This window comes from Cherax quadricarinatus, chromosome 38 (genome assembly GCF_038502225.1).
Source record: "Cherax quadricarinatus isolate ZL_2023a chromosome 38, ASM3850222v1, whole genome shotgun sequence".
Lineage (NCBI taxonomy): Eukaryota > Metazoa > Arthropoda > Malacostraca > Decapoda > Parastacidae > Cherax > Cherax quadricarinatus.
Genome location: NC_091329.1, coordinates 3537204 through 3563681, shown reverse-complemented (window position 1 = coordinate 3563681; position 26478 = coordinate 3537204). Strand labels below are relative to the sequence as shown.

Here is a 26478-nt window from a genome sequence, read left to right as displayed (position 1 = left end):
TGATTTCACCCAGCATGAATGTCACAATGTTTCTGCTGGTTTTATTCCTTGTTGTCAGTAAGGAGGGAGACAAAAAATTTCAGTAACATCTGTGTTTATCTAAGAGAAAATAGCTGTGATATAGTTTACTAAGTACTCAAGAGCTGATCATTACCAGGAAGTGATAGAGTGAGCCAGCAGCAATATGTGATTAAAGAAGCAGATGCACATCTATTGTATACTCACATTTATTTAGCAGCAGTATTTTCACTAGTTGTAACCAGGATTGTTTGTAGCATTGATTTCTTGTAATTATCCTAGTCTTAGTATTAGGTATTTGGTAGTGTGCCTAGCAATTTGGCAATCATATTTTCAGATGTTGCCCATCACTGGAGGAAATGCAAATTTTCTACCACTAGCTGTATTAGCTATGATGAGAATGATCTATTTTAAATAAATGCAATTATGGTCATGATATTAACTTATTTTTTCTTAAATTTTGTTTTGCTCTATGCAGCTGGATCACTGAAAAGTATATTTAAATTGAAGTTAAAACAGATAGCTTTTATTCTCAGTTAAACAGTCTTAAGAGGATAGTTTTTATTCTCAGTGCACTGTAGTCTAAACAGTCTTAAGAGAATAGTTTTCATTCTCAATGCACTGTAGTCTTAAGAAGTCTAAGAAGATATCTTAGCTGATTGCTGAAAAGTACAGTATCAGGTTACTTAATACATTGCATACTTTCTGACCCATAGGTAGAGAGGAGGGTGTTACAAGACAGTTTCTTTTCTTTTTAAACTCTTTCGTCAGATGCCTTTGTTTTGGTTTGGTTTAATCGACGTTTGGCACCCACCTAATTTCAATTATCTTTAAAAATATTTACCTGTTCTCTTTTCACCTGTTTGTAAAATAAGTCAGCCAGCACACATATAGACTGACAAAAAATGAGAATTGTTAATAATTTTTGCTCCCATCTTCCATCCTCCCATTACCATCATCAGCCCACCACTGTAACCATGCAACATTGCTTTTTATATGTTGTATGACTGTGCACCTCAAGGCACTCTATTCATGCCAACACTATATACATATATTCTCTTACCTAAAGTCTGCACTCAACCAATATACATGTAAGTAGTTTTGCAGTAATTGGTAAGAAGTGACTTTGTTTTGGCCACTACAATCAACTTCTCACTAAACAACAAGATACAGTAGCAAACTGACCATATAAATAAATTCTAGCAGTGTGATTTCAAACAAATTAGTCACTGTGATCTAGTCACTAAGAAGACAAGTGATTAAATGAATGATGATGAAAGTGTTTCTTCTCTTGTAGATCACCCTACTTCGGTGGGAGACAGCTGGTGTGTTAAAAAAAAATTATATTTACATGAATAATCTAAGTAGCAGTGAAACCTTTCACACAGTCTTGTAGAATGCAGTAAGTAGATTGAGGATCTCAAATGGTTGAATATTTTTAACAGATAAAGCATTACAGGTGAACCATTGTTCAGGAACCTTTAGGTCACATTATATATTATGCAGGTTTATAGGAGATTTGATCCCAATGCTCGGTTTGCTTTCATGTTCTCCACCTTCTGAGATGTCGTATGTCTATTAAGGGACCAGTTTGTATTATAATCCCCAAATTGTGCAACTTGTTTGACTGATGTAATGTCTCAGTACAGGGGCCGTGAAAACCCTGACCACATTCTGTATCCATTGTTACCATTCAGACATGGCTTCCACACTCTTCAATTTGTGCTCCTGAATCATCTCATGGAATGGATCCCTTGCAGATTGTTTGAGAGTAAAGCATTAATATGCCAGTCATGTGGATGAATGCTATAAAACAACAAAACTGGTTATTTTAACAGGACTATTGCGATGCAAATTATAAATGTACATTATAACATAAGTAGGTTGCACAAAGATGAGATAATTAAAGTGATCACACTAATTAATACAAAACTCAGACAGACTCAGATTATTTCAGTAGCAATGTCAGAAAGAAGGGACAGTAATATAAACTAGAAAGTAGAAAAAAATTGGGTGTAGAAAGAGTTGTAGAGACAGGAGAATATGAGCATATATGGTAGAAGGAAATTTAATAAGCAAATTACAGACATTTATATTCAGTTATTAATCATATCAAATATAAACAAAACAAAACAAACAATCAAGTTCAGAGGGTTTTTTTTAACTACTTTTGAAGTCGTTGGCAGATGGAGAACTTTTAGAATCTTCGGGTAGAGAGTTGCAGATTGTAGGACCTCTATGCATATTTAGTTTCTGTTCGGGTTAAGTCAAACACATACAACATTGAAAAGGTAATTTTTTCTTGTGTTATATCTATGCATTCTATTGTAGCTCTCTAAGAGCTTCATGTCTAGGTTTATATTTGTATGGATTGTTAGAGCCAGTTGGCAGAAGCTGAGTGTGAAATACAACATGAAATATAAAATTAAGGCATCATATAATGAATTGGCACATCACTACTGTATGTGCCTAACTCATTATTGGATAACTTGAGTATTAGGGTTATTACAACATACTGAGTTACTATTAAAATGTTCTAACCACATATTTAATTTTCTCAGTGGCTTTAAGAAAACAAAACATTCTTAACAATATGGCTGTGTCAAGAAACTGGGATGGGTGGTTAGGATAATAGCTATTTCCTCTTGACTATTTTGGGCACATGCAGAGTAAACAAACCACATCACTAGCATGTGCAGAAGTTAGGGAGTGTGGAGTTACTAAAAGTATTAGTCAGAGGGCTGAAGAGGGGTTGTTGAGGTGGTTTGGTCATTTAGAGAGAATGGATCAAAGTAGAATGACATGGAGAGCATATTACTCTGTAGGGTAAGGAAGGCGGGGTAGGGGTCATCCTCGAAAAGGTTGGAGGGAAGGGGTAAAGGAGGTTTTGTGGGCAAGGGGCTTGGATTTCCAGCAAGCATGCGTGAGTGTGTTGGATAGTGAATGGGGACAAATGGTTTTTGGGACCTGACGAACTGCTGGAGTGTGAGCAGGGTAATATTTTGTGAAGGGATTCAGGGAAACTGGTTAGCCGGACTTGAGTCCTGGAAATGTGAAGTACAATGCCTGCACTTTAAAGGAGGGGTTTGGGATATTGGCAGTTTGGAGGGACTTCTAGACTGTTGTATCTGAGCGCCTCTGCAAAGACGATGATTATGTGTGAGTGAGGTGGAAGTGTTGAATGATGATGAAAGTATTTTCTTTTTGGGGATTTTCTTTCTTTTTGGGTCACCCTGCCTCGGTGGGAGACAACCGATGTGTTGAAAAAAAAAATTATAATGTTTATAAAGACAGGTTATGACACATCACTGGGAATCACAAAATAGATCCAAAGCATATTAGAACAGCAGAGAAGGTATACCACAGGGATAAATTAATAAGCCATATTAACCCTTAAACTGTCCAAACAGATCTATGTTCACATGCGTAGTGCTCCAAGAGTACATCTATGTTTTTTTACATATTTTCAAATATAACACAAAAAAAAAGTAGATCAAAGTTTTTTTTACACGTTTTCAAATGTAAAAAATAAAAAGAAGCTCTATGTTTTTTTACATACTTTCAAATGTTGAAAAAACGTAGATCTATGTTTGGAAAGTTTAAGGGTTAAGTAGTATAGTATAGTACAGGTGGGCCCTGCTTATACAGCAGGTTAGGATCAGGGTCACTGCTGTAAAGTGAAACATAGCCCCCCCCCTTTCTTTCTTTCTTTCTTTCTTTCTTTCTTTCTTTCTTTCTTTCTTTCTTTCTTTCTTTCTTTCTTTCTTTCTTTCTTTCTTTCTTTCTTTCTTTTCCTTTCTTTCTTTCTTTCTTTCTTTCTTTCTTTCTTTCTTTCTTTCTTTTTCTTTCTTTCTTTCTTTCCTTCTTTCTTTCTTTTTTTTTTACTTTCAAATGCATATAAAAGCCTAATAATATATTTACATTATCATATATTAGGTGAGTAATAGAGGTAGGCCTAAAAAATCCATATACAGTACACATTACTTACCTTGAAATATTTTTGTCCTTAGTTTATAGTGAGTGGTGAATATATTTATTGTAGGAAGTTTGAATAAATGAAGACTGGGTATAACTGAAAACTGCTGCATTAGCAAAACTCTGCAAGGTGAAGTGCTGTAAAGTGGGGCCCTCCTGCACTGGTATGTGATATACATTAATATTTGAAAGATCTCTTCAGTAGTGAAATCTTTCACAGTCTCTTGTAAGATAAGATAAGATAAGATTTCGTTCGGATTTTTAACCCCGGAGGGTTAGCCACCCAGGATAACCCAAGAAAGTCAGTTCGTCATCGAGGACTGTCTAACTTATTTCCATTGGGGTCCTTAATCTTGTCCCCCAGGATGCGACCCACACCAGTCGACTAACACCCAGGTACCTATTTGCTGCTAGGTGAACAGGACAGTAGGTGTAAGGAAACGTGTCGGAATTTCCACCCGCTGGGAATCGAACCCGGGCCCTCCGTGTGTGAAGCGGGAGCTTTAGCCACCAGACCACCAGGGTACTAAATGAATGTAGGATCTCCAACATATATACATTTCCAACAAAGAAACTCTATTATCAATAATTAAATAAACGTACATGCTTAGTTCATAGTTAATAAGTTGGATCCAAATGGTATACTGGTGACAGTAATGAAGACAAAACAAGTTTGTAGATGAAGATGTATAGATCAAAACTTAGTCTCAGTAAAAGTTTATCTTGAAGAAGTGTCTTTTCATCACTGTACTTAATAAATTAGGACAGCATTTGTCATTAACATCATGCTCTCAGAGTCTCTGGTAGTATGAAATAATGTGAACACACATGGGTCCTACACAGAATGAATTACAAGAGATGGTTAATGCTGCAACTAATGGAAACTTAAAAATTATAGGATAAATTCACTACTAAAGATGGGACACCATGAGGGTAGCTCTGCTCCTGTAGCTACAGATTAGGAATTATATGGTAGTGTCTGCCTCATAAATATATATAAAATAAACTTTTAGCGTATATACACCGAGGAATACACTAGCTGTCGGTGTGTGTATGCTGTGGTGTTGACTCAGGAGACTTGTCACTTCATAATGGGGAAAGTGAGGCAGATGGAAGCAATGAACTCTTATTTAAAAGCACCAGTTGCTCTTTTTGTTTTATCTATTTATGTGCTGGCTGATTCTTGACTTTTGAGCCATGCTTAACAAGCTTGAAGAAATGTCTTAAAATGATTTTTTAATTTATGATACTGTGTTTTTAAAAACACTAAACAAAAGAATTCTGGGCTAGATTTTTTGTCTATATTTAGTCTCAGTTTTTTACCATAATTTTATTTTGTTTATACAAATAGGTTTTCTCATAAACCATTTCTAAAATATTATTCATGGTAATTAAGCTCAAATCATCCACCCAGATGAAGTTAACATCTACATACAGTATTATATACTGATGTATTCATACAGTATCTCATGTGTTTGTATACAGTGTCATAGATTGGTGTATACATCCACATACAATCATATATATACAATCATATACTAGTGTACACATCTGTATACAGTTCTACACAAGTGTACACATCCACATACAGTTATATACTGGTCAATCAACCAGTTTATTTCCACATGATACATTGTACAAAACTGGATTACACTACATTTTTCACATGGGAAGTCCCTAATTATATAGAACATTTCAGGCTAGCTTAAACCTAAATTGATTATATGAATATTAAACAAATAAATATGAAGCAGATGAAATCATAAGTTACAAGGGAATAAGAACACTTAGATAATACTATACTAACATTATTCTGTTAATTAAAAATAAACTTCTAATGAAATTACAATAAGAGTGAAACTAGTTACCTGTATTGTTATAGAATGTGATGAGATAGTATTTTATATATGTGTATATAAAAATTAATGATACACGGTAGAATTGATTCAGCGAGGATGACTCAATGTGTATGAACAGATAAAGTCCTAGCAAGGTATATGAGAATAAGAATACTTATTTTTTTTTTTTTTTATTTTTTTACAAATGAAGAAATTACGTGAAATGATACTAAATATGATGAGATAATTGTTGTCAGGATCACATTAAGGTAAGGAGGTGCTTTTTGGCAGTAGCTTTGAAGGGGTTGGCTAACAGGAAACATCTGGAATCTTCAGGCAAGGAGTTCCAGATTTTAGGTCCTTTTAAGTGCATTGAGCTTAAAAGGACCACAGGGAATATCATAAAGATTTTTGTCTAGTATTATGGCTATTAGTTCTGTTGTAGCTATCAAGAAAGAGTTTTAGGGTAGGATTAATATTAAAATTGATTACCTGCCCTGTATGTATAGTATGCACAAAAGCTTGAATGAATTTGAAGTATGTTAAGTGGATTTCAACTTTTAATGAGTAGGGGAGTGTGTTGTCTCACACTAGACTGGGTAATCATTCATACAGCTGCTTTTTGTTAAGTTATTATTGATTTTAGGTGATTTACCATAGTGGATTCCCAGGCAGAATAGCATAGGTGAGGTAAGGATAGATTTGAGAGTAGTATAATGTAAGTAGTTCTGTTTGAGGTACATAGTAACATATCTTAGAGAGGATGCCACCTGATATGGACACCTTTTCTGTTATGTCCTGAATGTGGGTGTTGAATTTCAAGTTGTCAGGGGGCAAAGACCTAGGAATTTTCTTTCTCTTTGTCTTACAGTGGGAGAAATGTTAATCATAGCACTTAGTTGGACATTTGAGGTCTTATCAATGTTAAAAGTGAGTTTAGAGGTAGTCATCCAAATAGATATCTTTATGAGCTCCTCATTAACAGTGTTATTGAGAAAGGTCAAATTTGGGTGAGAGATGACAAAAGTTGTGTTGTCTGCAAACAGAACAGGTCTTAAGTTGTTAAGATGCATTTGGAACATCAAATAGTCATGTACTGTACTGGATACACATCCACATACAGTTTTATAATAGTGTACATATCCACATACAGTTATATACTGGTGTACACATCTACATAGTTATATATTAGTGTACACATTCACATACAGTTAACTTTTTGTATATTTAATTTGAATTTTTAATAAAGTAATGAGTATCTTCAATATAGTATAAACTAAAAATTCTTATTCTCATGTACTATATGTGTCTCATTGTCTAGTTATTATAGGTTAGTTTTAAGGCTGCCTGAAACGTTTTAGTATAACAAGGGGCTTTCTGTACAGTAGTTTATACATGTTAATTACAGCTTTAAAAAGTTGTTCATTTGTTTATATACTGGTGTACACATCTGCATGCAGTCATATATTGATGTACACATCATCCACATACAAGTACATCACCAAAATATTATATTTATATACAGCCTCTCCTCACTTAACGACAGAGTTCTGTTCCTAAGACAATGTCAGTAAACGAATTCGTCGCTAAGTGAGGAGCATACTATAACGGTAGTGGGTTTGTAGCAGCCATCCTTGATATTGTTTTAATGTCACCTTTGCACCATTTATAACATATCTGGTATATTCTTAAATGCTTATACAATAATGTACTGTATATTGTAATAATCAGAATAGAGGAAATCTGCTCTAATATACATTATTTAGGTATGTATACTGATCAGAGAGCCCATCGTAAGTCCGAGGCATCGGTAAACGAGTACACCACTAAGTGAAGAGAGGCTGTATGTAATAAGTACAGAAGACAAAGGACCCAGGAAAATAAAGAGATTAGCCGAAGAGCCAGAAATGAATATGTATGGATAAGGAGGGAAGCATCAATGGCAGTATGAGAATGATGTAGCATTTGAAAGCCAAATCCAACCCAAAGCTGTTGTTCAGCCACACCAGGAGGAAAACAACAGTCGAGGACCAGGTAATCAGACTGAAGGAAGGAGGGGAGATCACAAGTGAACGACAGACATATGTGAAGAGCTAATGGTAGGGGTAGGGTACACCAACAAATGCTAGAAACACTATGTGCAACTGAGGAGGAAATAAAGAGGCTGCTATGTTAACTACATGCCTCAAAGGCAGTGAGACTGGACAACATCTCTCCAAGGGTCCTGAGAGAGGGGGCAGAGGCTCTGTGTGCCACTAACAATAATCTTCAACACATCTATTGAAACAAGGCAACTACCTGAGGTATGGAGGACACCACATGTAGTCCCAGTCCTTAAGAAAGAAGACAGGCAGGTAGCATTAAACTACAGACCAGTGTTACTGACATGTATAATATGCAAAGTCAAGGAGAAGCTTATCAGGAAAAGACTGGTGGAGGACCTAGAAAGGAATGAGCTTATTCACGATAACCAGCACGGTTACAGGGAGGGGACATACTGTGTCACAAACCTACTGGAGTTTTACAGTAAGGTGACAGAAGTAAGACAGGAGAGAGAGGGGTGGATAGACAGCATTTTCTTGGCTGTAAGAAAGCTTTCAACACAGTTCCTCACAAGAGGTTAATGCAAAAGCTAGAGGATCAGGCACCCATAACAGGAAAGGCACTGCAGTGGATCAGAGAATACCTGACAGGAAATAAATTAGTGATGGTACGTGACAAAGTGTCAGAGTGGGCGCATGTGATGAGCAGGGGGTTCCACAAGGGTCAGTCCTAGGGCCAGTGCTGTTTTTGGTATATGTGAATGACATGACAGAAGGGAAAGATTCAGAGAAAAGTCAAAGAAGACTGCAGACAGAGCATAGGCTACGGGGACCAAAGATTGCAAACCTCACTCAAAGGAAAGGATCTTGGGGTGAGTATAATACCGAGAGCATCTCCTGAGGCATACGTCAACCAAATAACTGCTGCAGCAAACCTAAGATTAGCATTTTGACACCTTAATAAGGAATTGTTCAAGACTTAGTACCCCATGTACATCAAGCCCATGCACCACCAGTTTGGAACCCACACCTGGTCAAGCATGTCAAGAAATTAAAGAATGTGCTAAGGTTTGCAACAAGACTAGTCCCAGAGCTAAGGGGTATGTCCTATGAGGAGAGGTTAAGGGAAATTGACCTGATGACACTGGAGGACAGGAGGGATAGGGGAGACATGATAATGATATATAAAATACTGAGAAGAATTGGCAAGGTGGATAGCGACAGGATGTTTCAGAGATTGGACACAGCAACAAGGGGTCACAACTGGAAATTGAAGACTCAGATAAGTCACAGAGATGTTAGGAAGTATTTCTTCAGCCACAGAGTTGTCTGGATGTACAAGAGTATGGAGAGTGATGTAGTGGAGGCAGGATCCATACATAGTTTTAAGAAGAGGTATGATAAAGCTCATGGATCAGGGAGAGAGTGGACCTAGTAGCAACCAGCAAGGAGGTAAGGCTAGAAGCTGTGACTTGACCCCTGCAACCATATTTAGGTAAATACAAATAGGCAAATAGGTAAGTGTACACACACACACTAGAGAATGGAAAAAGTACAGAAGACAAAGGACCCAGGAAAATAAAGAGATTAGCTGAAGAGCCAGAAACGAATATGCACAGATAAGAAGGGGGGCTCAGCGACAATACGAAAATGACATAGCATTGAAAGTCATGTCTGACCCAGAGCTGTTGTATAGCCACATTAGGAGGGAAAACAACAGTCAAGGACCAGGTAATCAGGCTGAGGAAGGAAGGTGGGGAGTTCACAAGAAACAACCAAGAAGTATGTGAGGAACTCAACATGAAATTTAAAGAAGTATTTTCACAAGTGCAACTAATGTGACATTTTATTTTGGCAATGTTTCACTCTCCAGGAGCTTTGTCAAGCTGTTACTACTTGACAAAGCTCCTGGAGAGTGAAACATTGCCACAATAAAATGTCACATTAGTTGCACTTGTGTCCTTTAACTTTACATATTGTCAGTAATTCTACCAACATATATACAAGTATTTTCAGTGGAGACAGGAAGGACTCCAGGAAGTCAGAATAGAGAGGTGCACCAACAAGGGATACACAAACAAGTGCTGGATGAAATACACACAACCGAGGAGGAGGTGAAGAAGCTGCGTGTGAACTTGATACCTCAAAGGTGGTGGGACCGGACAACATTTCTCCGTGGGTCCTTAGAGAGGGAGCAAAGATACTGTGTGTGCCAGTAACAAAATTCTTCAGCACATCCATTGAAACTGGGCAACTACCTGAGGTATGAAAGATGGCAAATGTAGTCCCAGCTTTTAAGAAAGGAGACAGACATGAGGCATTAAACTACAGACCTGTGTCACTGACATGTAATGTATTCAAAGTCATGGAGAAGATTATCAGGAGGAGAGTACTGGAGCACCTAGAAAGAAATAAGCTTATAAACGACAACCAGCACAGTTTCAGGGAAGAAAAATCCTGTCACAAACCTGCTGAAGTTTTATGACAAGGTAATGGAAGTAAGACATGAGAGAGAGGGGTGGATAGATTGCATTTACAGAGTTGTCAGGAAGTGGAATTGCCTAGAAAGTGATGTAGTGGAGGCAGTAACCATACATAGTTTTAAGACGAGGTTTGATAAAGCTCATGGAGCAGGGAGAGAGAGGACCTAGTAGCAATCAGTGAAGATGTGGGGCCAGGAGCTATGACTCAACCCCTGCAGCCACAAATAGGTGAGTACACACACTTATCATCTTCATATATGAGTTTAATTATATTTTTCATTTTTTCTCTGCATACTGCCTTTCTACATACTCATTGTATGAATTTTTATGTGTATGTAATTTCACTAAAATCTTCATTATGCAATATGACAAGCAAACCAGCTTTAGTATATAAATTATTGATTATCTGTCAGTAACATGATTATATTGGGGATAAAACTCATATTTCTCAAATCAATACTTTTGTCCTATTTATTAGGGCAATATAAACTTACTCATTTACATATTGTGTTTGCAACATTATACCATGGCATGCAGCCAGATGATGCTACATTGTAAGTAATTGCAAGTGTGTGAAGATTTATAAGTTATAATCGGCAAACAAGATGAGCACTTAGGGAAATCTTTTAGATTCTCCTTAAGTGTACACGAGTACACCATTTTCTCTTCTACTAACCCAATAATACTTTTTATGCTCTATTAAAGCAGTATGGTTAGGTTATGTAATAGTATAGTTGCAAAGAAAAATTCGAATTTGTGACCCCTTTGAAAAATTGTAAAGTTGTGAATGTCGTTCTGGTGTTCGGAGCCTGGGTAGAAACCCAAGATGTAACAAGCACACTGCTGTAAAAAAAATTTTCTCCATTTTACTTCTCAAGTTTTTTAACTTTCATAATACAGTACAGTACTCACAGTTTTTCTGTATCACTTGGTCAAACATCCATCAAGTTTGAAGGAAGATGGGAGGACAGGAGGCAGCACGTGCTGCAGTAACGTTTTTGAATAAGAACTGGTAAGCTGGTTGACCCCAATTACCACCCACACTGACCCAGGCTTGTTGGCACTGTATCCGAGTAAACACACAGCTTTTGGATTGTGTATGTGTATCAGTTTTGAACCTAGTATGCTAATATATATTTTCTTAGGATAGGAATACTATACCTGTAGTACATACATGTACTAATAAATGTGATAAATTCAGAATTCAACTGTGGAAAGAGCATTAATCCCATTAATAATACAGGTACAGGCAGTATCAGTACATCACAGATGCTTGTGAAACAGACAAGAAATTCACTAATAATTGAGAAGGTAGAATTTCTAAAGAAATGCAGAATCGATTAAGTACAGTAGCAGCTCATTATAAGAGGACAATATTGGAAGTCATAATTGTACATGGTTTGAAGTCACAGAAAAACAAACTTTTCAAGGATTATTTGGAAACTGATTTTGCCAAGTTTTAGACAAACACATATTTATAGGTGTATGTCATATAAAATATTGAAGTACTGTAGTTTAGTATGAATAATTTTGCCAGTGGCATAGGAAAGTAAGCCCTCTTCCTTTTAAAATTTTGATAGACCAGACCTCATGTTCTCACAACCATCTGAAGATGAAAATATAATGTTGACCACAAATATGTTTAGCTGCACAGATTTATGAAGCAGCGTATTTGTCTTGTTAAATGAGCTGCCAAAAGGGGCATTTGTAAATAATCACTAAGAACCAATATTTACACATATTTACTAGTTTGGCTGAAGAACAGGATTAAATTCCCAAGGAAATTTAATGCTGACAAGATCAGATTTTAGAGAGGTACAGTATTGTCTGACATTCTGATGTTTGTAGTCAAGAGAAATCTGTGGCTGGGGTGAAAAAAACCATAACTTGCCTCTACCTGGCAGGAGTACAAATCCACAAGGATGTGAAGACATCAAAATGTTGCCAGATCAGTACAAGCCAAACATGTTGGATAACACACAACCCAAGATCTTACTACTGAATGGGCTATGAAACTTTTGTGCATGAGGGACCATTGCAGAAAAGCTAGACTGCCTAATGACTGCAAGATTTTGCAACTGCTTGACAGCTTTAGTGCTCACCCATGTACTGAAAAATTAGTTTCATGCTATGGTTTTGCAACATTTATGTCATCTAATTACATCATAAAGCATTTACTATTAAAAATGCAGTGATGCACATTGCACAATCAGTGAACAAAGTTACTTCTACTCTGACAAATTCTCAGCATAAATTATGGTCTAGCAGTCAAAGAAAGCTGAAATAGATAAATTTGTAAACCCTACCAAAGTGTTCCGTATGAAATGATTCCCAACTCCTGAAAAGGACATTCATTAATGAGTTGATTGTGATACACGTGCTACTTCTCAGTTTTGATGTCATGACTGCTTCTTGCTGAAGAGCTCCACTGACTTTTGATACTCTTTTCTTCCTGTCTCAGTCATCACTAACCTAATCAGACTGATTGATGCTGGTATTAAGTAATTTATACATAAAACTCTTTTGACTCCAGCATCTTTGAAGAAATCCTGATATAAATTCAACCTGCAAACAAAAGACTGGATAATTATCTCCACAGATTGAAATGTTTTGTTACCTCCTCTAGGTGTAATACAAAAAATGGATCATAGATACCTTCCCATTTTTGGAAAGACATATTCATAGGTAATGCTGGGAGCAAGGGGGTAGTAACCCCTTCTCCTGTATAAATTACTAAATTTAAAAAGAAAAACTTCCATTTTTCTTTTTAGGTCATCCTGCCTTGATAGGATGTGGCCAGTTTCTTGAAAAAAACAAATACTGTATTAATAGGTGGGATAAATTCCTTAAATTTAAGTATATATAGAACCGATCACTGAGTATACCTGTATAAACTATAACTCAATTCATACCCTCCATATACTATACTGTTCTTTGGTCATTATAGGTGAGGTTAGCCACATTTTTAAATTCATTAACAATCTACAATATCCATTCTTAAAAGCTAAAATAAAAAAAAAAACTATAGTATTCAAAGGCCAAAAACAAGAATGTTCTGGTTTTACCATTTAATAAGAATTTTTCTAAAATTTAGTCCTTTTACTGGCTTTTAATGTGAAAGTGACTTAAAAAAACACTATCAACAAAGCAAAAGATAACAAGACACTCAATGAAAACCACTATCATTGAAGAAAAAGGTAATAAAAAAACTCAGCTAATAAATAAAATAAAAAATAAAATTTTATTTCTTTGCTAAGGTTACAATGTGTGTTTACATTTCATAATTTGATTGGTACAAAGAAAGTCACTATCATGCTGAGGCATTTCGAGCAGACTTAACCTAATTACTTATAGACTACTTAAGTCTAGACAGGTGAAGAGTGGTAGAATACAAATATTCAGTATTTTACTCTAAGGATTCCATAGGGTGTTTACTTGGCCAGATGCAAGGTATGTGATAACATTTATATTGGGTCAGCATGAAAAACTTTTGAAGTTAGACTTGAATATTTTTGGATATATTGTGTACAGTGTTGGCACCTGCAGAATACTGGACAACAAATTGACTGGCAACATGCCAAAGAGGTCCTTACCTGCTAATCAGCTTTGTGTAATATTTTGGAATTTATTCTTATAATACACAAAGCACAGCCTATCATAATTTGAGCCCTGATTTGTATAAATTTAAAAATTTGCTAATTCAGCCTTAATTCACAGTTTAAAGAAAATTCCAGCTACTATCAAAATGTGGACTGTAACTTGTTCACAAATACAGTATTTTTATTTTTTTATTATCACACCGGCCGATTCCCACCAAGGCAGGGTGGCCCGAAAAAGAAAAACTTTCACCATCATTCACTCCATCACTGTCTTGCCAGAAGGGTGCTTTACACTACAGTTTTTAAACTGCAACATTAACACCCCTCCTTCAGAGTGCAGGCACTGTACTTCCCCTCTCCCGGACTCAAGTCCGGCCTGCCGGTTTCCCTGAATCCCTTCATAAATGTTACTTTGCTCACACTCCAACAGCACGTCAAGTATTAAAAACCATTTGTCTCCATTCACTCCTATCAAACACGCTCACGCATGCCTGCTGGAAGTCCAAGCCCCTCGCACACAAAACCTCCTTTACCCCCTCCCTCCAACCCTTCCTAGGCCGACCCCTACCCCGCCTTCCTTCCACTACAGACTGATACACTCTTGAAGTCATTCTGTTTCGCTCCATTCTCTCTACATGTCCGAACCACCTCAACAACCCTTCCTCAGCCCTCTGGACAACAGTTTTGGTAATCCCGCACCTCCTCCTAACTTCCAAACTACGAATTCTCTGCATTATATTCACACCACACATTGCCCTCAGACATGACATCTCCACTGCCTCCAGCCTTCTCCTCGCTGCAACATTCATCACCCACGCTTCACACCCATATAAGAGCGTTGGTAAAACTATACTCTCATACATTCCCCTCTTTGCCTCCAAGGACAAAGTTCTTTGTCTCCACAGACTCCTAAGTGCACCACTCACTCTTTTTCCCTCATCAATTCTATGATTCACCTCATCTTTCATAGACCCATCCGCTGACACGTCCACTCCCAAATATCTGAATACATTCACCTCCTCCATACTCTCTCCCTCCAATCTGATATTCAATCTTTCATCACCTAATCTTTTTGTTATCCTCATAACCTTACTCTTTCCTGTATTCACCTTTAATTTTCTTCTTTTGCACACCCTACCAAATTCATCCACCAATCTCTGCAACTTCTCTTCAGAATCTCCCAAGAGCACAGTGTCATCAGCAAAGAGCAGCTGTGACAACTCCCACTTTGTGTGTGATTCTTTGTCTTTTAACTCCACGCCTCTTGCCAAGACCCTCGCATTTACTTCTCTTACAACCCCATCTATAAATATATTAAACAACCACGGTGACATCACACATCCTTGTCTAAGGCCTACCTTTACTGGGAAAAAATTTCCTTCTTTCCTACATACTCTAACTTGAGCCTCACTATCCTCGTAAAAACTCTTCACTGCTTTCAGTAACCTACCTCCTACACCATACACTTGCAACATCTGCCACATTGCCCCCCTATCCACCCTGTCATATGCCTTTTCCAAATCCATAAATGCCACAAAGACCTCTTTGGCCTTATCTAAATACTGTTCACTTATATGTTTCACTGTAAACACCTGGTCCACACACCCCCTACCTTTCCTAAAGCCTCCTTGTTCATCTGCTATCCTATTCTCCGTCTTACTCTTAATTCTTTCAATTATAACTCTACCATACACTTTACCAGGTACACTCAACAGACTTATCCCCCTATAATTTTTGCACTCTCTTTTATCCCCTTTGCCTTTATACAAAGGAACTATGCATGCTCTCTGCCAATCCCTAGGTACCTTACCCTCTTCCATACATTTATTAAATAATTGCACCAACCACTCCAAAACTATATCCCCACCTGCTTTTAACATTTCTATCTTTATCCCATCAATCCCGGCTGCCTTACCCCCTTTCATTTTGCCTACTGCCTCACGAACTTCCCCCACACTCACAACTGGCTCTTCCTCACTCCTACAAGATGTTATTCCTCCTTGCCCTATACACGAAATCACAGCTTCCCTATCTTCATCAACATTTAACAATTCCTCAAAATATTCCTTCCATCTTCCCAATACCTCTAACTCTCCATTTAATAACTCTCCTCTCCTATTTTTAACTGACAAATCCATTTGTTCTCTAGGCTTTCTTAACTTGTTAATCTCACTCCAAAACTTTTTCTTATTTTCAACAAAATTTGTTGATAACATCTCACCCACTCTCTCATTTGCTCTCTTTTTACATTGCTTCACCACTCTCTTAACTTCTCTCTTTTTCTCCATATACTCTTCCCTCCTTGCATCACTTCTACTTTGTAAAAACTTCTCATATGCTAACTTTTTCTCCCTTACTACTCTCTTTACATCATCATTCCACCAATCGCTCCTCTTCCCTCCTGCACCCACTTTCCTGTAACCACAAACTTCTGCTGAACACTCTAACACTACATTTTTAAACCTACCCCATACCTCTTCGACCCCATTGCCTATGCTCTCATTAGCCCATCTATCCTCCAATAGCTGTTTATATCTTACCCTAACTGCCTCCTCTTTTAGTTTATAAACCTTCACCTCTCTCTTCCCTGATGCTTCTATTCTCCTTGTATCCCATCTACCTTTTACTCTCAGTGTAGCTACAACTAGAAAGTGATCTGATATATCTGTGGCCCCTCTATAAACATGTACATCCTGAAGTCTACTCAACAGTCTTTTATCTACCAATACATAATCCAACAAACTACTGTCATTTCGCCCTACATCATATCGTGTATACTTATTTATCCTCTTTTTCTTAAAATATGTATTACCTATAACTAAACCCCTTTCTATACAAAGTTCAATCAAAGGGCTCCCATTATCATTTACACCTGGCACCCCAAACTTACCTACCACACCCTCTCTAAAAGTTTCTCCTACTTTAGCATTCAAGTCCCCTACCACAATTACTCTCTCACTTGGTTCAAAGGCTCCTATACATTCACTTAACATCTCCCAAAATCTCTCTCTCTCCTCTGCATTCCTCTCTTCTCCAGGTAAATACAGTAATAATTATAATTAATAATAATAAAAATCATATCAAGTTATGCACTAAACCCATATGGGTCTTACAGCACTGTGGGTAAGGGTGTGCAAAAGTAGGAATGTGTGAAAGTTAGGAGTGTGCGAAGGGCAAGGGTATGCGAGAGAAAAGTTATTGTAGGTGGGGGTTAGTACAAAAGTTTAATGTAAATTGTAGTAGGTGCAATAAGTTTCCATTAAAAAGTCAAAAAGAGTGTCTGAGTCAAAGGTCAAACTTCTTGTAAAGAGTTCAGAGTGAGTGTGTTAAGACATTGAAGATGTCAGAAGAGAGTCCTGTGTACCCACTAATAGAACAATCAATTAGGATATGATGGACTGACAGTGTGACTCAACAGTCCTCATAGACCAGTGCCAATCATTTCTCCATGTGTCCAAATTGTAAACGTGAAAGTGCAGTCTCTCAGATAAAACGAGGGGGAAGAGGATAGCCAGAATCCAAATTGTGATTTGATAGAAAACAATTAATTGTGGTTCAACTTGAACTGATGTTGTCAGCAGTTACGGAGGTGTTAAGACAGTATTGAAAAATAGTCCAAGAAAGGAGTATCCCTGCGAGAAATTGGGAGGTCATGAATAGCTGACTGAGCAGCTTAGTCTGCTTATTCATTGCTCCAAACATCTGCCTGTCCAGGGATCCAGCAAAAATGACTTATTTTTGTTTACTAGAAATGTGACATAACGACAGTTGGATACAAAGGACAATGGGATGAAGGGAATCAAATTTTTGGATAGCTTGAATTGGGGAGGAACAAACGCGAATCACTGGAACTTCCTAAGGAGGGAGGGAAAGGTAAGATACAAGGTGAATGTAAAGGGGAGGTAAATGATGAGATACCATTGGAGAGTGAATACAGAGAGAAGAGGGTTACATCTTTTCTTTAGGTTAGTATAGCCTACCAAAAGTACACCCACACAGTCTCTTTATTTTGACTAGTTGAAACTCAGTTCAATGGTCATTAATACATACTGAGCTGGACTTACTAATGTCTCAGTACTAGTACGGACCACAAAAGAGGTTCAAATTAAATATCCACTCCAGTGTTGTTTTATTTTAGGTGTTGCACAGCATAACCTAAGTACTGTTCACTCTTACTGTCTCTTTATTTTGAGTTGTTGAAGCTCTCCAGTTCTCTAGTCATTCAGTCATCATAACTTATTAGTTGAAACATTGCTCTTCTTTTAATAATTATACTAATCTTAAAGAGGGGCTCATTCATACAAAATGTATAGCTACCGGGGACAGGTGTGGGTGATCCTTCTAAAATATTATTTCCTTTAACTAAACTGTTTCAAAAGGCATGGAGAAAATGGATTTATTATTTTAAGCCTAGGTACATATATTTTACAGTAGTCTTGAAACATCAGCGCATTTTTTGTGAAAATTTGAAGAGTACCCCTTGGCTGTCAGTGGTGGTGGTCACCTACAAACACACAAGACTGGTAACATACTGTGTCAGGTTACATGCATTTAATTTGTTTTGAACAAGTTAAGTTATATACTGAGGATTTATTTTTCTTTCCTAATAAATATTTGGTCTGATTTTGACAGCATGTGGCCTCTCAATCAATATGTTTTTTTAATGTGCTGATGCAAAACAGGTTATTATATTAAGGAATTTGTTTAACTGTATGTCAAACATTTCAGCTTAATGGGCTCACAAGGTTTTTCTTTATCTGTTTTATCTTTTATCTTTATACTGTAATTAAAATCCCAAACAACAAAGATTTTTGCTTTTTCATGATAGCTTTCCAGTAAAAGTTGCCCTGTATATTATCAATCCCTCATTTATCTTAGTCAGATTCTTCTCATGTCTCTCATGTGTTCTTAAATGGTGGGTTTTATGCATTTGTATTTGAGAGTGTTTTACCTATGTTTTGTATTTCTACTTTTATATGCCTACATTATTTGTGCTATGGATTTTAATATCTGTAGCCGATAGTGATTCTTTCATTAACTCAATGTATTTTTCACTCTACTGCCTTTGTTTCCTACCACTGGTATGTCTTCTCCAGATTTAGTAGTAGCCCTGAAATGTTACCTTAGTAAGGCTACTTGTCCAGTTTGCCTTCAGTTAGCTGTACTGACTTTGGTCTCTTCTTGCCTATATCATCACTTAGCTGTTGTCTTTTTTTTTTAGATGCCTTTTTTATGAGTGGAATTGGCATTGTTACTGTATAAAAAATAACTGCTTACCTTCATTTCCTTCATCATTTAGATTTTTAGAAATTTCTGAAAAGGGTATTTTAGTTCTCTGCTCCTTTGGTAGGATTTGTCTAATTGATAAGTTCTTATGACCTTATGCTTGACATAAGTGATTGATTATTATCTTTCTCATATTTTCTAATTCATCTACATCTTTTTAGATCATGTTCATTACTGCTGAAATCATCTAAGCATTTTGTGATCAGTGTGTTTGCCAAGATCCAGCTGAATTCTGGGGCCCTTTCTCTCTTTTAACCATCAATTAACCAGTGCGATACATTGCCAGCCTCATGGGTTCTGTCATATTTATACATGAATTAATGTATGGCATTTACCTTCACTATACCCTCTCCTAGTACCTTCCGTTTGCTCACTACACACACACTCAAGTTGTTCTTTCTTATATCTCTGGCTGTGCATGTATGTTTATGTACTTGTGTATATGAATGTGCTTGTATATGTATTTGTGCTTGTTTATGTGTTTTATAGAAGCAGGTTACAGAAAAGGCACAGTTGTCTACTCATTAGTGCAGGGCCTTTCTTTAAAGAAAGTAGATCACATATGGAGGTTAATGAATGGGCTATTCCAGTTTATTAACAATGGAGAAACTTAAAGCTGCTTCTCCTTGAAGATCAGTAGAATAATGAAGCCACTCCTTATGGTGGGCACTAATGTATCCTAGAAAGTTGTGTATGTGATTTATTATTTGTAGCCACAGAAGCAGAGCTATGCTCATGGTGTCCCATCTTTAGTTTTTAGTGTGTCATGTAATTTTGTTCATGTTACCAGTGGTTGTAGTACACACTACCTTCTCATGGATACCATTCCACCAGTTTACCATTGTTTGTGGTGGAATATTTTCTACTGTTCTCAGCTCTGTTTTTCTTAGTTTACAACTGTGGCCTCTTGTTCTTCATATTGATGGTACTAAAAGAAAATTCATAGTTTCTTGTATCATTTATTGATCTTGTATGTGGTTATCACATACTATCTTTTCTTCTGAATATGAATGAGAGCTTTTTCTGCTGTTTTCACTCATACTTTTATATTTCTTAATTGGGAGGCATTCTGTAGCTTCTCTTTGGACTTTTTTCTATTTTTTGTGGGATAAGAGTTCTTAATGCTTCAGGAGAAAATCACATAACTTGATTCTTAATCTTTGTGAGGACACAACACTCCAGCTTATTCTAATTCTAATGTATGTTGTGAATTTTTTTTTTTTTTTTTTAGCATTTTACCCATCTATACACAAGGGAGTCGGCCTCTAGCTAATAAATGATATGCAATCCTGAAAATTGTTTGCACTTTGAGTGTTCAGTCTTGGACCCTATTTTTCCATAGCAACCACTTTTAATCAGAGATGCATTCATGTGAGTCATGAAAAGAATACTTACCCAGGATATTAAATTCACTACTGTACTTTTTCATTTGAAAATATTACACAGTACTATACTCCACTAATCTTACAACTCATCCTCTTAATCAAAGCCAGTATTTCACTTTGGCTAAGGGAGTCAGATGGATGACTGTTGCATGAACCTTTAACAGTGATTTTCTGACTGTAGAGTGTGCTTGTGTATTATGTAATATATTTCACTTGTTGGGGTTGTGGTATGTTATAATTAGTTAACTAAACTTAACCAAACCTAACCTAATCAAAACTAACCTAATCTAACCTTACCTAACCTAACCTTAGTAGCAGAAATCAAAAAATTTCCTGAATACAGTACAGTAGGGTTCCAACTTACAGCGTTAAAGGGTTCTTGACAGTCTATCATAAGTCAAGTGTTTGGTACACAGAATGTATTTTCCCACAGATATCCATGTTATAATCGGAGATGAGTTCCAAGCCATAATATTTCTTATCTATTTATTTTATTTTTATTATTTATTTATTTTATGTCTTTGCAAACAGTACATTGAGATTTTGTATTTACAAGTGGGCTGCAATGCAAAGAGTGCCTCTATTATGCCTGGGCATTATGGGCCAACTTAACATTATTGGCTTACAGACTACTTAACACTAAGGATTATATCATAGTAGGATAGTAATTATTTCATAGTTGTATAGTAAATTATTAACACTACTTAACACTAAGGATTATATCATAGTTGTACAGTAGATTATTAATTATAAATGAATCAAAATTTGTATAAGACAAAAGATATATTCATATATTCGAAAATGCTTTTTGTGAAAACAATGATTCAGTTATATTCCTGTCAACAAAGGTTCAAAGTGATTGTTGAAGTTATGATGTGGGAGTACATAAGTGAGTATGTGTGTACTGAGTATTTAGCGTTTAGTCTAGGGTGATTAAGTGGCTTTTGAGAAGAGTCTTAAATTGATTTTCAGACTGGGTTACTTTAATATCTTCTGGTAATGAATTCCATATTTTGGGGCCCTTTATGTGCATAGAGTTTTTACAAGTGTGATATGGACACGAGGTATATCAAAAAGAGATCTGTGTCTTGATTACACTTACAGTACAGTGGTACCTCGGGATACAAACTTAATTCGTTCCAGAAGTCTGTTCGAATGCTGATACTGAACAAATTTGTTCCCATGAGAAATAATGTAAATTAAATTAATCCATTTCAGACCCCCAAAAATACACTTACAAAAGCACTTAGATAAATACGCTTACATAATTGTTCGAGTTTTGAGCTGTTCACATCCCGAGGTACCACTGTATTTGGTAACTAAGAATATTTATCCAACATTATACATTGCATTCAGTATTGTTCTCTTACACTTGCAACAAGTATTAAATATTGCTTAATTAATTTATATATGTTAATTAAGCAGAGTAGAGCTACAACAGAGTATAGAGTAGTGTATATATAAAGTTACTAAATGTTGTAAAGAGTTTTTATGAGGATAGTGAGTCTCAGGTTAGGGTGTGTAGAAGAGAGGGAGACTACTTCCTGGTAAAAGTAGGTCTTAGACAGGGATACATAATGTCACCATGGTTGTTTAATATATTTATAGATGGGGTTGTAAAAGAGGAGAAGGGTGGGATTAAATTATGGGGAATCAAATACAAAATGAGAGTTGACACAGTTACTTTTTGCTGATGATACTGTGCTTATGGGAGATTCTAAAGATAAGTTGCAAAGGTTAGTGGACAAGTTTGAGAGGGTGTGTAAAGGTAGAAAGTTGAAAGTGAACATAGATAAGAGTAAGGTGATGAGGGTATCAAATGATTTAGATAATGAAAAACTGGATAAGTCTGTTGAGTGTACCTGGTAAAGTGTATGGTAGAGTTATAATTGAAAGAATTAAGAGTAAGACGGAGAATAGGATAGCAGATGAACAAGGAGGCTTTAGGAAAGGTAGGGGGTGTGTGGACCAGGTGTTTACAGTGAAACATATAAGTGAACAGTATTTAGATAAGGCTAAAGAGGTCTTTGTGGCATTTATGGATTTGGAAAAGGCGTATGACAGGGTGGATAGGGGGGCAATGTGGCAGATGTTGCAAGTGTATGGTGTAGGAGGTAGGTTACTGAAAGCAGTGAAGAGTTTTTACGAGGATAGTGAGGCTCAAGTTAGAGTATGTAGGAAAGAGGGAAATTTTTTCCCAGTAAAAGTAGGCCTTAGACAAGGATGTGTGATGTCACCGTGGTTGTTTAATATATTTATAGATGGGGTTGTAAGAGAAGTAAATGCGAGGGTCTTGGCAAGAGGCGTGGAGTTAAAAGATAAAGAATCACACACAAAGTGGGAGTTGTCACAGCTGCTCTTTGCTGATGACACTGTGCTCTTGGGAGATTCTGAAGAGAAGTTGCAGAGATTGGTGGATGAATTTGGTAGGGTGTGCAAAAGAAGAAAATTAAAGGTGAATACAGGAAAGAGTAAGGTTATGAGGATAACAAAAAGATTAGGTGATGAAAGATTGAATATCAGATTGGAGGGAGAGAGTATGGAGGAGGTGAACGTATTCAGATATTTGGGAGTGGACGTGTCAGCGGATGGGTCTATGAAAGATGAGGTGAATCATAGAATTGATGAGGGAAAAAGAGTGAGTGGTGCACTTAGGAGTCTGTGGAGACAAAGAACTTTGTCCTTGGAGGCAAAGAGGGGAATGTATGAGAGTATAGTTTTACCAACGCTCTTATATGGGTGTGAAGCGTGGGTGATGAATGTTGCAGCGAGGAGAAGGCTGGAGGCAGTGGAGATGTCATGTCTGAGGGCAATGTGTGGTGTGAATATAATGCAGAGAATTCGTAGTTTGGAAGTTAGGAGGAGGTGCGGGATTACCAAAACTGTTGTCCAGAGGGCTGAGGAAGGGTTGTTGAGGTGGTTCGGACATGTAGAGAGAATGGAGCGAAACAGAATGACTTCAAGAGTGTATCAGTCTGTAGTGGAAGGAAGGCGGGGTAGGGGTCGGCCTAGGAAGGGTTGGAGGGAGGGGGTAAAGGAGGTTTTGTGTGCGAGGGGCTTGGACTTCCAGCAGGCATGCTTGAGCGTGTTTGATAGGAGTGAATGGAGACAAATGGTTTTTAATACTTGACGTGCTGTTGGAGTGTGAGCAAAGTAACATTTATGAAGGGATTCAGGGAAACCGGCAGGCCGGACTTGAGTCCTGGAGATGGGAAGTACAGTGCCTGCACTCTGAAGGAGGGGTGTTAATGTTGCAGTTTAAAAACTGTAGTGTAAAGCACCCTTCTGGCAAGACAGTGATGGAGTGAATGATGGTGAAAGTTTTTCTTTTTCGGGCCACCCTGCCTTGGTGGGAATCGGCCGGTGTGATAATAAAAAAAAAAAAAAAAAAAAAAAAACTGGATATCACATTGGAAAGAGGGAGCATGGAAGAAGTGAATGTTTTCAGATATTTTGGAGTTGACATGTCAGCGGATGGGTTTATGAAGGATGAGGTTAACCCTTAAACTGTCCAAATGTAGATCTAAAGTTCGGAGCGCTACATGCATGAACGTAGATCTACATTTGGACAGTTTAAGGGTTAACCATAGAATTGATGAAGGAAAAATGGTGAGTGGTGCATTGAGGTGTATGTGGAGGCAAAAAACTTTATCGATGGAGGCAAAGAAGGGAATGTATGAAAGTATAGTGGTACCAACTCTCTTACATGGGTGTGAAGCTTGGGTTGTAAATGCTGTAGAAAGGAGGTGGTTGGAGGCAGTGGAGATGTCCTGTCTAAGGGCAATGTGTGGTGTAAATATTGTGCAGGAAATTCGGAGTGTGGAAATTAGGAGAAGGTGTGGAGTTAATATAAGTATTAATCAGAGGGCTGAGGAGGGGTTATTGAGGGGGTTTAGTCATATAGAGTGAATGGATCGAAGTAGAATGACATGGAGAGCGTATAAATCTGTAGGGGAAGGAAGGCGGGATAGGGGTCGTCTTTGAAAAGGTTGGAGGGAGGGGATAAAGGAGGTTTTGTGGGCGAAGGGCTTGGACTTCCAGCAAGCGTCCATGAGCATGTTAGATAGGAGTGAATAGAGATGAATGGTTTTTGGGACCTGACAACCTGTTGGAGTGTGAGCAGTGTAATATATATATATACAGTGGACCCTCGACTAATGCTATTAATCCATTCCTGAGAGCTCATCGTTAGTCAGAATAATCGTTAGTCAAGTTAATTTTCCCCATAAGAAATAATGCAAATCAAATTAATCCGTGCAAGACACCCAAAAGTATTGAAAAAAAAAAATTTTAACACATGAAATATTAATTTTAATACACACAAACTGAAGAAGACATGCACAGTTACATGACACTTACCTTTATTGAAGATCTGGTGATGATTGATGGGATGGGAAGAGGGGAGTGTGTTGATGGTCTTAGTGTTTAGAAGGGGAATCCCCTTCCATTAGGACTTGAGGTGGCAAGTCCTTTTTTGGGGTTACTTCCCTTCTTCTTTTAATGCCACTAGGACCATCTTGAGAGTCACTGGACCTCTGTCGCACAACATATCTGCCCATAGAGGCCTGTACCTCCCGTTCCTTTATGACATTCCTAAAGTGTTTCACAACATTGTCAGTGTCACCATTAAACACTTGTTCAGGTTTCAGTCCTTCACTGTCTATGTACTCCTTGAATTCCTGCACATATTTTTCAGCTGCTTTTTGGTCCAAACTGGCAGCCTCACCATGCCTTATCACACTATGTATGCCACTAAGATTCTTAAATCTCTCAAACCAACCTTTGCTGGCCTTAAATTCACTCACATCACCACTAGTTGCTGGCATTTTTCTAATTAAATCGTCATGCAACTTCCTAGCCTTTTCACATATGAGCGCTTGAGAGATGCTATCTCCTGCTATCTGTTTTTCGTTTACCCATACCAATAACAGTCTCTCAACATCTTCTATCACTTGCGATCTCAGTTTCGAAAACATAGTTGCACCTTTGGCAAGAACAGCTTCCTTGATTGCCGTTTTCTTGGCCACAATAGTAGCGATGGTTGATTGGGGTTTTGTGTACAGCCTGGCCAGCTCGGAGACATGCACTCCACTTTCATACTTAGAAATGATTTCTTTCTTCATATCCATAGTAATTCTCACCCTTTTTGCTGTAGGGTTGGCACTAGAAGCTTTCTTGGGGCCCATGGTGACTTATTTTGCAGGTGCAATCACTAAAAAGGCTGTGATAATATGAAATGTTCCGATTGTATGCTTGGAAGCGACCGCGGTGGCTGGCTGGCTTGTAAACACTGGCCAGAAGTGGACGCGTCTCAGACGAAACGAATAGTGTTGGTCGAGTTTTTTAGTGCTAATCGAGGCAAAATTTTTGCGATAAAATGTATCGCTAGTCAGATTTATCGTTAATCGATGCCATCGCTGGTCAAGGGTCCACTGTATATATATATATACAGTGGACCCCCGCATAACGATTACCTCCGAATGCGACCAATTATGTAAGTACAGTGGACCCCCGGTTAACGATTTTAATCCGTGCAAGAGGGATAATTGTTATGCGAAATAATCGTTATGCGAATGAATTTTCCCCATAAGAAATAATGGAAATAAAATTAATCCGTGCAAGACGCCCAAAAGTATGAAAAAAAATTTTTTTTACCACATGAAATGTTAATTTTAATACACACAAACTGAAAAAGGCATGCACAATTACATGACACTTACTTTTATTGAAGATCTGGTGATGATTGATGGGATGGGAGGAGGGGAGAGCATTATCTTCTTACTGTTTAGAAGGGGAATCCCCTTCCATTACGACTTGAGGTAGCAAGTCCTTTTCCGGGGTTACTTCCCTTC

At 37.4% G+C, this 26478-nt stretch overlaps 1 protein-coding gene across 18 annotated transcripts in view; it reads left to right on the top strand.

Moving 5' to 3' along the window:
• Rab3-GEF (Rab3 GDP-GTP exchange factor) overlaps positions 1–26478 on the top strand; it is a 277389-nt gene that overhangs the window by 203209 nt on the left and 47702 nt on the right. The window lies entirely within an intron of this gene.